Raw genomic sequence first — 14396 nt, 5'->3', positions numbered from 1 at the left:
TTCAAAATGTTTTCCAATTGACTGAAACTCCATTGCACAAAACAAGCATGTCATTAATCGTCGATTTAGAGTGGACTGCATTGCCCAGTGTGTGCATTGAGGAGCACATGTTCGTCTTTACTGGGGAGCAAGTTTGCACTCATGAATGTGGCAAAACATTCAAATCCGTAAGTGGGTGAACATTAAAGTCCTAGATGCTGCAAATCTCTATATCTGGATACGGAATGACTGAAAAAAGTTATGTCTCCAGTGTCGAAATGTGTGTAATGCACTAGTAATTCATTTCCTTTATTGACCAGTGAGGTAGCCATGTATGGAGGTGCTGTAGAGTGAAAATCAAGTTTCAAATGGGCAGTGATCCCTGTGCCTGGATAGCTCAGTCGGTAGAGCATCAGACTTTTAATCTGAGGGTCCAGGGTTCAAGTCCCTGTTCAGGCGTACCTTTGCTTCTTTTACAAAAAATTAAGCAGGAAATATGAATTGCTCATTCTAATATGTGCTGTTTCTGATGGCATCGCAACCTTGGGCAATATGACTCTAAGGTAGTGGAGTCCAGAGTTCTTGGATGCTTTGCCAACATTTCAAGCCTGACTGTGCTTCTAAATAGCATGAAATAGCAATCTTTGTACAAAGTTTTAATATTGGGGAGACAGATTGGTCGAAAAAAAAGCAGACAGGCTCTGCTGAGATTCGAACTCAGTATCTCCTGTTTACTAGACAGGCGCTTTAACCAACTAAGCCACAGCCCCTTTTTTGCATCTGGTCTCCTTTCCTTCCTCATGTAATCAATCAGAAGTGAAATCCACTTTTTTAAGGCTGGGCTTCTGTTGCAATATAACTTTTCAAAATGTTTTCCAATTGACTGAAACTCCATTGCACAAAACGAGCATGTCATTAATCGTCGATTTAGAGTGGACTGCATTGCCCAGTGTGTGCATTGAGGAGCACATGTTCGTCTTTACTGGGGAGCAAGTTTGCACTCATGAATGTGGCAAAACATTCAAATCCGTAAGTGGGTGAACATTAAAGTCCTAGATGCTGCAAATCTCTATATCTGGATACGGAATGACTGAAAAAAGTTATGTCTCCAGTGTCAAAATGTGTGTAATGCACTAGTAATTCATTTCCTTTATTGACCAGTGAGGTAGCCATGTATGGAGGTGCTGTAGAGTGAAAATCAAGTTTCAAATGGGCAGTGATCCCTGTGCCTGGATAGCTCAGTCGGTAGAGCATCAGACTTTTAATCTGAGGGTCCAGGGTTCAAGTCCCTGTTCAGGCGTACCTTTGCTTCTTTTACAAAAAATTAAGCAGGAAATATGAATTGCTCATTCTAATATGTGCTATTTCTGATGGCATCGCAACCTTGGGCAATATGACTCTAAGGTAGTGGAGTCCAGAGTTCTTGGATGCTTTGCCAACATTTCAAGCCTGACTGTGCTTCTAAATAGCATGAAATAGCAATCTTTGTACAAAGTTTTAATATTGGGGAGACAGATTGGTCGAAAAAAAAGCAGACAGGCGCTGCTGAGATTCGAACTCAGGATCTCCTGTTTACTAGACAGGCGCTTTAACCAACTAAGCCACAGCCCCTTTTTTGCATCTGGTCTCCTTTCCTTCCTCATGTAATCAATCAGAAGTGAAATCCACTTTTTTAAGGCTGGGCTTCTGTTGCAATATAAATTTTCAAAATATTTTCCAATTGACTGAAACTCCATTGCACAAAACGAGCATGTCATTAATCGTCGATTTAGAGTGGACTGCATTGCCCAGTGTGTGCATTGAGGAGCACATGTTCGTCTTTACTGGGGAGCAAGTTTGCACTCATGAATGTGGCAAAACATTCAAATCCGTAAGTGGGTGAACATTAAAGTCCTAGATGCTGCAAATCTCTATATCTGGATACGGAATGACTGAAAAAAGTTATGTCTCCAGTGTCAAAATGTGTGTAATGCACTAGTAATTCATTTCCTTTATTGACCAGTGAGGTAGCCATGTATGGAGGTGCTGTAGAGTGAAAATCAAGTTTCAAATGGCAGTGATTCATGTGCATGGATAGCTCAGTCGGTAGAGCATCAGACTTTTAATCTGAGGGTCCAGGGTTCAAGTCCCTGTTCAGGCGTACCTTTGCTTCTTTTACAAAAAATTAAGCAGGAAATATGAATTGCTCATTCTAATATGTGCTATTTCTGATGGCATCGCAACCTTGGGCAATATGACTCTAAGGTAGTGGAGTCCAGAGTTCTTGGATGCTTTGCCAACATATCAAGCCTGACTGTGCTTCTAAATAGCATGAAATAGCAATCTTTGTACAAAGTTTTAATATTGGGGAGACAGATTGGTCGAAAAAAAGCAGACAGGCGCTGCTGAGATTCTAACTCAGGATCTCCTGTTTACTAGACAGGCGCTTTAACCAACTAAGCCACAGCACCTTTTTTGCATCTGGTCTCCTTTCCTTCCTCATGTAATCATTTAGAAGTGAAATCCACTTTTTTAAGGCTGGGCTTCTGTTGCAATATAACTTTTCAAAATGTTTTCCAATTGACTGAAACTCCATTGCACAAAACAAGCATGTCATTAATCGTCGATTTAGAGTGGACTGCATTGCCCAGTGTGTGCATTGAGGAGCACATGTTCGTCTTTACTGGGGAGCAAGTTTGCACTCATGAATGTGGCAAAACATTCAAATCCGTAAGTGGGTGAACATTAAAGTCCTAGATGCTGCAAATCTCTATATCTGGATACGGAATGACTGAAAAAAGTTATGTCTCCAGTGTCGAAATGTGTGTAATGCACTAGTAATTCATTTCCTTTATTGACCAGTGAGGTAGCCATGTATGGAGGTGCTGTAGAGTGAAAATCAAGTTTCAAATGGGCAGTGATCCCTGTGCCTGGATAGCTCAGTGGGTAGAGCATCAGACTTTTAATCTGAGGGTCCAGGGTTCAAGTCCCTGTTCAGGCGTACCTTTGCTTCTTTTACAAAAAATTAAGCAGGAAATATGAATTGCTCATTCTAATATGTGCTGTTTCTGATGGCATCGCAACCTTGGGCAATATGACTCTAAGGTAGTGGAGTCCAGAGTTCTTGGATGCTTTGCCAACATTTCAAGCCTGACTGTGCTTCTAAATAGCATGAAATAGCAATCTTTGTACAAAGTTTTAATATTGGGGAGACAGATTGGTCGAAAAAAAAGCAGACAGGCGCTGCTGAGATTCGAACTCAGGATCTCCTGTTTACTAGACAGGCGCTTTAACCAACTAAGCCACAGCCCCTTTTTTGCATCTGGTCTCCTTTCCTTCCTCATGTAATCAATCAGAAGTGAAATCCACTTTTTTAAGGCTGGGCTTCTGTTGCAATATAACTTTTCAAAATGTTTTCCAATTGACTGAAACTCCATTGCACAAAACAAGCATGTCATTAATCGTCGATTTAGAGTGGACTGCATTGCCCAGTGTGTGCATTGAGGAGCACATGTTCGTCTTTACTGGGGAGCAAGTTTGCACTCATGAATGTGGCAAAACATTCAAATCCGTAAGTGGGTGAACATTAAAGTCCTAGATGCTGCAAATCTCTATATCTGGATACGGAATGACTGAAAAAAGTTATGTCTCCAGTGTCGAAATGTGTGTAATGCACTAGTAATTCATTTCCTTTATTGACCAGTGAGGTAGCCATGTATGGAGGTGCTGTAGAGTGAAAATCAAGTTTCAAATGGGCAGTGATCCCTGTGCCTGGATAGCTCAGTCGGTAGAGCATCAGACTTTTAATCTGAGGGTCCAGGGTTCAAGTCCCTGTTCAGGCGTACCTTTGCTTCTTTTACAAAAAATTAAGCAGGAAATATGAATTGCTCATTCTAATATGTGCTGTTTCTGATGGCACCGCAACCTTGGGCAATATGACTCTAAGGTAGTGGAGTCCAGAGTTCTTGGATGCTTTGCCAACATTTCAAGCCTGACTGTGCTTCTAAATAGCATGAAATAGCAATCTTTGTACAAAGTTTTAATATTGGGGAGACAGATTGGTCGAAAAAAAGCAGACAGGCGCTGCTGAGATTCGAACTCAGGATCTCCTGTTTACTAGACAGGCGCTTTAACCAACTAAGCCACAGCACCTTTTTTGCATCTGGTCTCCTTTCCTTCCTCGTGTAATCATTTAGAAGTGAAATCCACTTTTTTAAGGCTGGGCTTCTGTTGCAATATAACTTTTCAAAATGTTTTCCAATTGACTGAAACTCCATTGCACAAAACGAGCATGTCATTAATCGTCGATTTAGAGTGGACTGCATTGCCCAGTGTGTGCATTGAGGAGCACATGTTCGTATTTACTGGGGAGCAAGTTTGCACTCATGAATGTGGCAAAACATTCAAATCCGTAAGTGGGTGAACATTAAAGTCCTAGATGCTGCAAATCTCTATATCTGGATACGGAATGACTGAAAAAAGTTATGTCTCCAGTGTCAAAATGTGTGTAATGCACTAGTAATTCATTTCCTTTATTGACCAGTGAGGTAGCCATGTATGGAGGTGCTGTAGAGTGAAAATCAAGTTTCAAATGGCAGTGATCCATGTGCCTGGATAGCTCAGTCGGTAGAGCATCAGACTTTTAATCTGAGGGTCCAGGGTTCAAGTCCCTGTTCAGGTGTACCTTTGCTTCTTTTACAAAAAATTAAGCAGGAAATATGAATTGCTCATTCTAATATGTGCTATTTCTGATGGCATCGCAACCTTGGGCAATATGACTCTAAGGTAGTGGAGTCCAGAGTTCTTGGATGCTTTGCCAACATATGAAGCCTGACTGTGCTTCTAAATAGCATGAAATAGCAATCTTTGTACAAAGTTTTAATATTGGGGAGACAGATTGGTCGAAAAAAAGCAGACAGGCGCTGCTGAGATTCGAACTCAGGATCTCCTGTTTACTAGACAGGCGCTTTAACCAACTAAGCCACAGCACCTTTTTTGCATCTGGTCTCCTTTCCTTCCTCATGTAATCATTTAGAAGTGAAATCCACTTTTTTAAGGCTGGGCTTCTGTTGCAATATAACTTTTCAAAATGTTTTCCAATTGACTGAAACTCCATTGCACAAAACGAGCATGTCATTAATCGTCGATTTAGAGTGGACTGCATTGCCCAGTGTGTGCATTGAGGAGCACATGTTCGTCTTTACTGGGGAGCAAGTTTGCACTCATTAATGTGGCAAAACATTCAAATCCGTAAGTGGGTGAACATTAAAGTCCTAGATGCTGCAAATCTCTATATCTGGATACGGAATGACTGAAAAAAGTTATGTCTCCAGTGTCAAAATGTGTGTAATGCACTAGTAATTCATTTCCTTTATTGACCAGTGAGGTAGCCATGTATGGAGGTGCTGTAGAGTGCATCAGACTTTTAATCTTAGGGTCCAGGGTTCAAGTCCCTGTTCAGGCGTATCTTTGCTTCTTTTACAAAAAATTAAGCAGGAAATATGAATTGCTCATTCTAATATGTGCTATTTCTGATGGCATCGCAACCTTGGGCAATATGACTCTAAGGTAGTGGAGTCCAGAGTTCTTGGATGCTTTGCCAACATATCAAGCCTGACTGTGCTTCTAAATAGCATGAAATAGCAATCTTTGTACAAAGTTTTAATATTGGGGAGACAGATTGGTCGAAAAAAAGCAGACAGGAGCTGCTGAGATTCTAACTCAGGATCTCCTGTTTACTAGACAGGCGCTTTAACCAACTAAGCCACAGCACCTTTTTTGCATCTGGTCTCCTTTCCTTCCTCATGTAATCATTTAGAAGTGAAATCCACTTTTTTAAGGCTGGGCTTCTGTTGCAATATAACTTTTCAAAATGTTTTCCAATTGACTGAAACTCCATTGCACAAAACGAGCATGTCATTAATCGTCGATTTAGAGTGGACTGCATTGCCCAGTGTGTGCATTGAGGAGCACATGTTCGTATTTACTGGGGAGCAAGTTTGCACTCATGAATGTGGCAAAACATTCAAATCCGTAAGTGGGTGAACATTAAAGTCCTAGATGCTGCAAATCTCTATATCTGGATACGGAATGACTGAAAAAAGTTATGTCTCCAGTGTCAAAATGTGTGTAATGCACTAGTAATTCATTTCCTTTATTGACCAGTGAGATAGCCATGTATGGAGGTGCTGTAGAGTGAAAATCAAGTTTCAAATGGCAGTGATCCATGTGCCTGGATAGCTCAGTCGGTAGAGCATCAGACTTTTAATCTGAGGGATCAGGGTTCAAGTCCCTGTTCAGGCGTACCTTTGCTTCTTTTACAAAAAATTAAGCAGGAAATATGAATTGCTCATTCTAATATGTGCTATTTCTGATGGCATCGCAACCTTGGGCAATATGACTCTAAGGTAGTGGAGTCCAGAGTTCTTGGATGCTTTGCCAACATATGAAGCCTGACTGTGCTTCTAAATAGCATGAAATAGCAATCTTTGTACAAAGTTTTAATATTGGGGAGACAGATTGGTCGAAAAAAAGCAGACAGGCGCTGCTGAGATTCGAACTCAGGATCTCCTGTTTACTAGACAGGCGCTTTAACCAACTAAGCCACAGCACCTTTTTTGCATCTGGTCTCCTTTCCTTCCTCATGTAATCATTTAGAAGTGAAATCCACTTTTTTAAGGCTGGGCTTCTGTTGCAATATAACTTTTCAAAATGTTTTCCAATTGACTGAAACTCCATTGCACAAAACAAGCATGTCATTAATCGTCGATTTAGAGTGGACTGCATTGCCCAGTGTGTGCATTGAGGAGCACATGTTCGTCTTTACTGGGGAGCAAGTTTGCACTCATGAATGTGGCAAAACATTCAAATCCGTAAGTGGGTGAACATTAAAGTCCTAGATGCTGCAAATCTCTATATCTGGATACGGAATGACTGAAAAAAGTTATGTCTCCAGTGTCAAAATGTGTGTAATGCACTAGTAATTCATTTCCTTTATTGACCAGTGAGGTAGCCATGTATGGAGGTGCTGTAGAGTGAAAATCAAGTTTCAAATGGGCAGTGATCCCTGTTCCTGGATAGCTCAGTCGGTAGAGCATCAGACTTTTAATCTGAGGGTCCAGGGTTCAAGACCCTGTTCAGGCGTACCTTTGCTTCTTTTACAAAAAATTAAGCAGGAAATATGAATTGCTCATTCTAATATGTGCTATTTCTGATGGCATCGCAACCTTGGGCAATATGACTCTAAGGTAGTGGAGTCCAGAGTTCTTGGATGCTTTGCCAACATATCAAGCCTGACTGTGCTTCTAAATAGCATGAAATAGCAATCTTTGTACAAAGTTTTAATATTGGGGAGACAGATTGGTCGAAAAAAAGCAGACAGGCGCTGCTGAGATTCTAACTCAGGATCTCCTGTTTACTAGACAGGCGCTTTAACCAACTAAGCCACAGCACCTTTTTTGCATCTGGTCTCCTTTCCTTCCTCGTGTAATCATTTAGAAGTGAAATCCACTTTTTTAAGGCTGGGCTTCTGTTGCAATATAACTTTTCAAAATGTTTTCCAATTGACTGAAACTCCATTGCACAAAACGAGCATGTCATTAATCGTCGATTTAGAGTGGACTGCATTGCCCAGTGTGTGCATTGAGGAGCACATGTTCGTATTTACTGGGGAGCAAGTTTGCACTCATGAATGTGGCAAAACATTCAAATCCGTAAGTGGGTGAACATTAAAGTCCTAGATGCTGCAAATCTCTATATCTGGATACGGAATGACTGAAAAAAGTTATGTCTCCAGTGTCAAAATGTGTGTAATGCACTAGTAATTCATTTCCTTTATTGACCAGTGAGATAGCCATGTATGGAGGTGCTGTAGAGTGAAAATCAAGTTTCAAATGGCAATGATCCATGTGTTTGGATAGCTCAGTCGGTAGAGCATCAGACTTTTAATCTGAGGGTCCAGGGTTCAAGTCCCTGTTCAGGCGTACCTTTGCTTCTTTTACAAAAAATTAAGCAGGAAATATGAATTGCTCATTCTAATATGTGCTATTTCTGATGGCATCGCAACCTTGGGCAATATGACTCTAAGGTAGTGGAGTCCAGAGTTCTTGGATGCTTTGCCAACATATGAAGCCTGACTGTGCTTCTAAATAGCATGAAATAGCAATCTTTGTACAAAGTTTTAATATTGGGGAGACAGATTGGTCGAAAAAAAGCAGACAGGCGCTGCTGAGATTCGAACTCAGGATCTCCTGTTTACTAGACAGGCGCTTTAACCAACTAAGCCACAGCACCTTTTTTGCATCTGGTCTCCTTTCCTTCCTCATGTAATCATTTAGAAGTGAAATCCACTTTTTTAAGGCTGGGCTTCTGTTGCAATATAACTTTTCAAAATGTTTTCCAATTGACTGAAACTCCATTGCACAAAACAAGCATGTCATTAATCGTCGATTTAGAGTGGACTGCATTGCCCAGTGTGTGCATTGAGGAGCACATGTTCGTCTTTACTGGGGAGCAAGTTTGCACTCATGAATGTGGCAAAACATTCAAATCCGTAAGTGGGTGAACATTAAAGTCCTAGATGCTGCAAATCTCTATATCTGGATACGGAATGACTGAAAAAAGTTATGTCTCCAGTGTCGAAATGTGTGTAATGCACTAGTAATTCATTTCCTTTATTGACCAGTGAGGTAGCCGTGTATGGAGGTGCTGTAGAGTGAAAATCAAGTTTCAAATGGGCAGTGATCCCTGTGCCTGGATAGCTCAGTGGGTAGAGCATCAGACTTTTAATCTGAGGGTCCAGGGTTCAAGTCCCTGTTCAGGCGTACCTTTGCTTCTTTTACAAAAAATTAAGCAGGAAATATGAATTGCTCATTCTAATATGTGCTGTTTCTGATGGCATCGCAACCTTGGGCAATATGACTCTAAGGTAGTGGAGTCCAGAGTTCTTGGATGCTTTGCCAACATTTCAAGCCTGACTGTGCTTCTAAATAGCATGAAATAGCAATCTTTGTACAAAGTTTTAATATTGGGGAGACAGATTGGTCGAAAAAAAAGCAGACAGGCGCTGCTGAGATTCGAACTCAGGATCTCCTGTTTACTAGACAGGCGCTTTAACCAACTAAGCCACAGCCCCTTTTTTGCATCTGGTCTCCTTTCCTTCCTCATGTAATCAATCAGAAGTGAAATCCACTTTTTTAAGGCTGGGCTTCTGTTGCAATATAACTTTTCAAAATGTTTTCCAATTGACTGAAACTCCATTGCACAAAACGAGCATGTCATTAATCGTCGATTTAGAGTGGACTGCATTGCCCAGTGTGTGCATTGAGGAGCACATGTTCGTCTTTACTGGGGAGCAAGTTTGCACTCATGAATGTGGCAAAACATTCAAATCCGTAAGTGGGTGAACATTAAAGTCCTAGATGCTGCAAATCTCTATATCTGGATACGGAATGACTGAAAAAAGTTATGTCTCCAGTGTCAAAATGTGTGTAATGCACTAGTAATTCATTTCCTTTATTGACCAGTGAGGTAGCCATGTATGGAGGTGCTGTAGAGTGAAAATCAAGTTTCAAATGGGCAGTGATCCCTGTGCCTGGATAGCTCAGTCGGTAGAGCATCAGACTTTTAATCTGAGGGTCCAGGGTTCAAGTCCCTGTTCAGGTGTACCTTTGCTTCTTTTACAAAAAATTAAGCAGGAAATATGAATTGCTCATTCTAATATGTGCTATTTCTGATGGCATCGCAACCTTGGGCAATATGACTCTAAGGTAGTGGAGTCCAGAGTTCTTGGATGCTTTGCCAACATATCCAAGCCTGACTGTGCTTCTAAATAGCATGAAATAGCAATCTTTGTACAAAGTTTTAATATTGGGGAGACAGATTGGTCGAAAAAAAGCAGACAGGCGCTGCTGAGATTCTAACTCAGGATCTCCTGTTTACTAGACAGGCGCTTTAACCAACTAAGCCACAGCACCTTTTTTGCATCTGGTCTCCTTTCCTTCCTCGTGTAATCATTTAGAAGTGAAATCCACTTTTTTAAGGCTGGGCTTCTGTTGCAATATAACTTTTCAAAATGTTTTCCAATTGACTGAAACTCCATTGCACAAAACGAGCATGTCATTAATCGTCGATTTAGAGTGGACTGCATTGCCCAGTGTGTGCATTGAGGAGCACATGTTCGTATTTACTGGGGAGCAAGTTTGCACTCATGAATGTGGCAAAACATTCAAATCCGTAAGTGGGTGAACATTAAAGTCCTAGATGCTGCAAATCTCTATATCTGGATACGGAATGACTGAAAAAAGTTATGTCTCCAGTGTCAAAATGTGTGTAATGCACTAGTAATTCATTTCCTTTATTGACCAGTGAGGTAGCCATGTATGGAGGTGCTGTAGAGTGAAAATCAAGTTTCAAATGGCAGTGATCCATGTGCATGGATAGCTCAGTCGGTAGAGCATCAGACTTTTAATCTGAGGGTCCAGGGTTCAAGTCCCTGTTCAGGCGTACCTTTGCTTCTTTTACAAAAAATTAAGCAGGAAATATGAATTGCTCATTCTAATATGTGCTATTTCTGATGGCATCGCAACCTTGGGCAATATGACTCTAAGGTAGTGGAGTCCAGAGTTCTTGGATGCTTTGCCAACATATCAAGCCTGACTGTGCTTCTAAATAGCATGAAATAGCAATCTTTGTACAAAGTTTTAATATTGGGGAGACAGATTGGTCGAAAAAAAGCAGACAGGCGCTGCTGAGATTCTAACTCAGGATCTCCTGTTTACTAGACAGGCGCTTTAACCAACTAAGCCACAGCACCTTATTTGCATCTGGTCTCCTTTCCTTCCTCATGTAATCATTTAGAAGTGAAATCCACTTTTTTAAGGCTGGGCTTCTGTTGCAATATAACTTTTCAAAATGTTTTCCAATTGACTGAAACTCCATTGCACAAAACGAGCATGTCATTAATCGTCGATTTAGAGTGGACTGCATTGCCCAGTGTGTGCATTGAGGAGCACATGTTTGTATTTACTGGGGAGCAAGTTTGCACTCATGAATGTGGCAAAACATTCAAATCCGTAAGTGGGTGAACATTAAAGTCCTAGATGCTGCAAATCTCTATATCTGGATACGGAATGACTGAAAAAAGTTATGTCTCCAGTGTCAAAATGTGTGTAATGCACTAGTAATTCATTTCCTTTATTGACCAGTGAGGTAGCCATGTATGGAGGTGCTGTAGAGTGAAAATCAAGTTTCAAATGGCAGTCATCCATGTGCCTGGATAGCTCAGTCGGTAGAGCATCAGACTTTTAATCTGAGGGTCCAGGGTTCAAGTCCCTGTTCAGGCGTACCTTTGCTTCTTTTACAAAAAATTAAGCAGGAAATATGAATTGCTCATTCTAATATGTGCTATTTCTGATGGCATCGCAACCTTGGGCAATATGACTCTAAGGTAGTGGAGTCCAGAGTTCTTGGATGCTTTGCCAACATATCCAAGCCTGACTGTGCTTCTAAATAGCATGAAATAGCAATCTTTGTACAAAGTTTTAATATTGGGGAGACAGATTGGTCGAAAAAAAGCAGACAGGCGCTGCTGAGATTCTAACTCAGGATCTCCTGTTTACTAGACAGGCGCTTTAACCAACTAAGCCACAGCACCTTTTTTGCATCTGGTCTCCTTTCCTTCCTCATGTAATCATTTAGAAGTGAAATCCACTTTTTTAAGGCTGGGCTTCTGTTGCAATATAACTTTTCAAAATGTTTTCCAATTGACTGAAACTCCATTGCACAAAACGAGCATGTCATTAATCGTCGATTTAGAGTGGACTGCATTGCCCAGTGTGTGCATTGAGGAGCACATGTTCGTATTTACTGGGGAGCAAGTTTGCACTCATGAATGTGGCAAAACATTCAAATCCGTAAGTGGGTGAACATTAAAGTCCTAGATGCTGCAAATCTCTATATCTGGATACGGAATGACTGAAAAAAGTTATGTCTCCAGTGTCAAAATGTGTGTAATGCACTAGTAATTCATTTCCTTTATTGACCAGTGAGGTAGCCATGTATGGAGGTGCTGTAGAGTGAAAATCAAGTTTCAAATGGCAGTCATCCATGTGCCTGGATAGCTCAGTCGGTAGAGCATCAGACTTTTAATCTGAGGGTCCAGGGTTCAAGTCCCTGTTCAGGCGTACCTTTGCTTCTTTTACAAAAAATTAAGCAGGAAATATGAATTGCTCATTCTAATATGTGCTATTTCTGATGGCATCGCAACCTTGGGCAATATGACTCTAAGGTAGTGGAGTCCAGAGTTCTTGGATGCTTTGCCAACATATCCAAGCCTGACTGTGCTTCTAAATAGCATGAAATAGCAATCTTTGTACAAAGTTTTAATATTGGGGAGACAGATTGGTCGAAAAAAAGCAGACAGGCGCTGCTGAGATTCTAACTCAGGATCTCCTGTTTACTAGACAGGCGCTTTAACCAACTAAGCCACAGCACCTTTTTTGCATCTGGTCTCCTTTCCTTCCTCATGTAATCATTTAGAAGTGAAATCCACTTTTTTAAGGCTGGGCTTCTGTTGCAATATAACTTTTCAAAATGTTTTCCAATTGACTGAAACTCCATTGCACAAAACGAGCATGTCATTAATCGTCGATTTAGAGTGGACTGCATTGCCCAGTGTGTGCATTGAGGAGCACATGTTCGTATTTACTGGGGAGCAAGTTTGCACTCATGAATGTGGCAAAACATTCAAATCCGTAAGTGGGTGAACATTAAAGTCCTAGATGCTGCAAATCTCTATATCTGGATACGGAATGACTGAAAAAAGTTATGTCTCCAGTGTCAAAATGTGTGTAATGCACTAGTAATTCATTTCCTTTATTGACCAGTGAGGTAGCCATGTATGGAGGTGCTGTAGAGTGAAAATCAAGTTTCAAATGGGCAGTGATCCCTGTGACTGGATAGCTCAGTCGGTAGAGCATCAGACTTTTAATCTGAGGGTCCAGGGTTCAAGTCCCTGTTCAGGCGTACCTTTGCTTCTTTTACAAAAAATTAAGCAGGAAATATGAATTGCTCATTCTAATATGTGCTATTTCTGATGCATCGCAACCTTGGGCAATATGACTCTAAGGTAGTGGAGTCCAGAGTTCTTGGATGCTTTGCCAACATATCAAGCCTGACTGTGCTTCTAAATAGCATGAAATAGCAATCTTTGTACAAAGTTTTAATATTGGGGAGACAGATTGGTCGAAAAAAAGCAGACATGCGCTGCTGAGATTCTAACTCAGGATCTCCTGTTTACTATACAGGCGCTTTAACCAACTAAGCCACAGCACCTTTTTTGCATCTGGTCTCCTTTCCTTCCTCGTGTAATCATTTAGAAGTGAAATCCACTTTTTTAAGGCTGGGCTTCTGTTGCAATATAACTTTTCAAAATGTTTTCCAATTGACTGAAACTCCATTGCACAAAACGAGCATGTCATTAATCGTCGATTTAGAGTGGACTGCATTGCCCAGTGTGTGCATTGAGGAGCGCATGTTCGTATTTACTGGGGAGCAAGTTTGCACTCATGAATGTGGCAAAACATTCAAATCCGTAAGTGGGTGAACATTAAAGTCCTAGATGCTGCAAATCTCTATATCTGGATACGGAATGACTGAAAAAAGTTATGTCTCCAGTGTCAAAATGTGTGTAATGCACTAGTAATTCATTTCCTTTATTGACCAGTGAGGTAGCCATGTATGGAGGTGCTGTAGAGTGAAAATCAAGTTTCAAATGGCAGTGGTCCATGTGCATGGATAGCTCAGTCGGTAGAGCATCAGACTTTTAATCTGAGGGTCCAGGGTTCAAGTCCCTGTTCAGGCGTACCTTTGCTTCTTTTACAAAAAATTAAGCAGGAAATATGAATTGCTCATTCTAATATGTGCTATTTCTGATGGCATCGCAACCTTGGGCAATATGACTCTAAGGTAGTGGAGTCCAGAGTTCTTGGATGCTTTGCCAACATATCAAGCCTGACTGTGCTTCTAAATAGCATGAAATAGCAATCTTTGTACAAAGTTTTAATATTGGGGAGACAGATTGGTCGAAAAAAAGCAGACAGGCGCTGCTGAGATTCGAACTCAGGATCTCCTGTTTACTAGACAGGCGCTTTAACCAACTAAGCCACAGCACCTTTTTTGCATCTGGTCTCCTTTCCTTCCTCATGTAATCATTTAGAAGTGAAATCCACTTTTTTAAGGCTGGGCTTCTGTTGCAATATAACTTTTCAAAATGTTTTCCAATTGACTGAAACTCCATTGCACAAAACGAGCATGTCATTAATCGTCGATTTAGAGTGGACTGCATTGCCCAGTGTGTGCATTGAGGAGCACATGTTCGTATTTACTGGGGAGCAAGTTTGCACTCATGAATGTGGCAAAACATTCAAATCCGTAAGTGG

The 14396-nt window shown here is 40.9% G+C and overlaps 5 non-coding genes across 5 annotated transcripts; all 5 read right to left on the bottom strand.

Moving 5' to 3' along the window:
* Window positions 1-4036: 4036 nt before the first annotated feature.
* TRNAT-AGU (transfer RNA threonine (anticodon AGU)) lies at window positions 4037-4110 on the bottom strand. The gene has a single exon. It is a non-coding gene; the product is annotated as a tRNA-Thr (tRNA).
* Window positions 4111-4875: 765 nt separating this feature from the next.
* On the bottom strand, window positions 4876-4949 carry TRNAT-AGU (transfer RNA threonine (anticodon AGU)). Its single transcript has one exon. It is a non-coding gene; the product is annotated as a tRNA-Thr (tRNA).
* Window positions 4950-6497: 1548 nt separating this feature from the next.
* Window positions 6498-6571, bottom strand: TRNAT-AGU (transfer RNA threonine (anticodon AGU)). The gene has a single exon. It is a non-coding gene; the product is annotated as a tRNA-Thr (tRNA).
* A 1605-nt stretch (window positions 6572-8176) lies between these two features.
* TRNAT-AGU (transfer RNA threonine (anticodon AGU)) lies at window positions 8177-8250 on the bottom strand. Its single transcript has one exon. It is a non-coding gene; the product is annotated as a tRNA-Thr (tRNA).
* Window positions 8251-14055: 5805 nt separating this feature from the next.
* On the bottom strand, window positions 14056-14129 carry TRNAT-AGU (transfer RNA threonine (anticodon AGU)). Its single transcript has one exon. It is a non-coding gene; the product is annotated as a tRNA-Thr (tRNA).
* Between the last annotated feature and the right edge of the window lie 267 nt (window positions 14130-14396).

The sequence above is a fragment of the Ambystoma mexicanum genome, unplaced genomic scaffold, assembly GCF_040938575.1.
Source record: "Ambystoma mexicanum isolate Mex_15411 unplaced genomic scaffold, UKY_AmexF1_1 Mex_scaf1, whole genome shotgun sequence".
Lineage (NCBI taxonomy): Eukaryota > Metazoa > Chordata > Amphibia > Caudata > Ambystomatidae > Ambystoma > Ambystoma mexicanum.
This window is presented reverse-complemented; position numbering and strand designations above follow the sequence as displayed.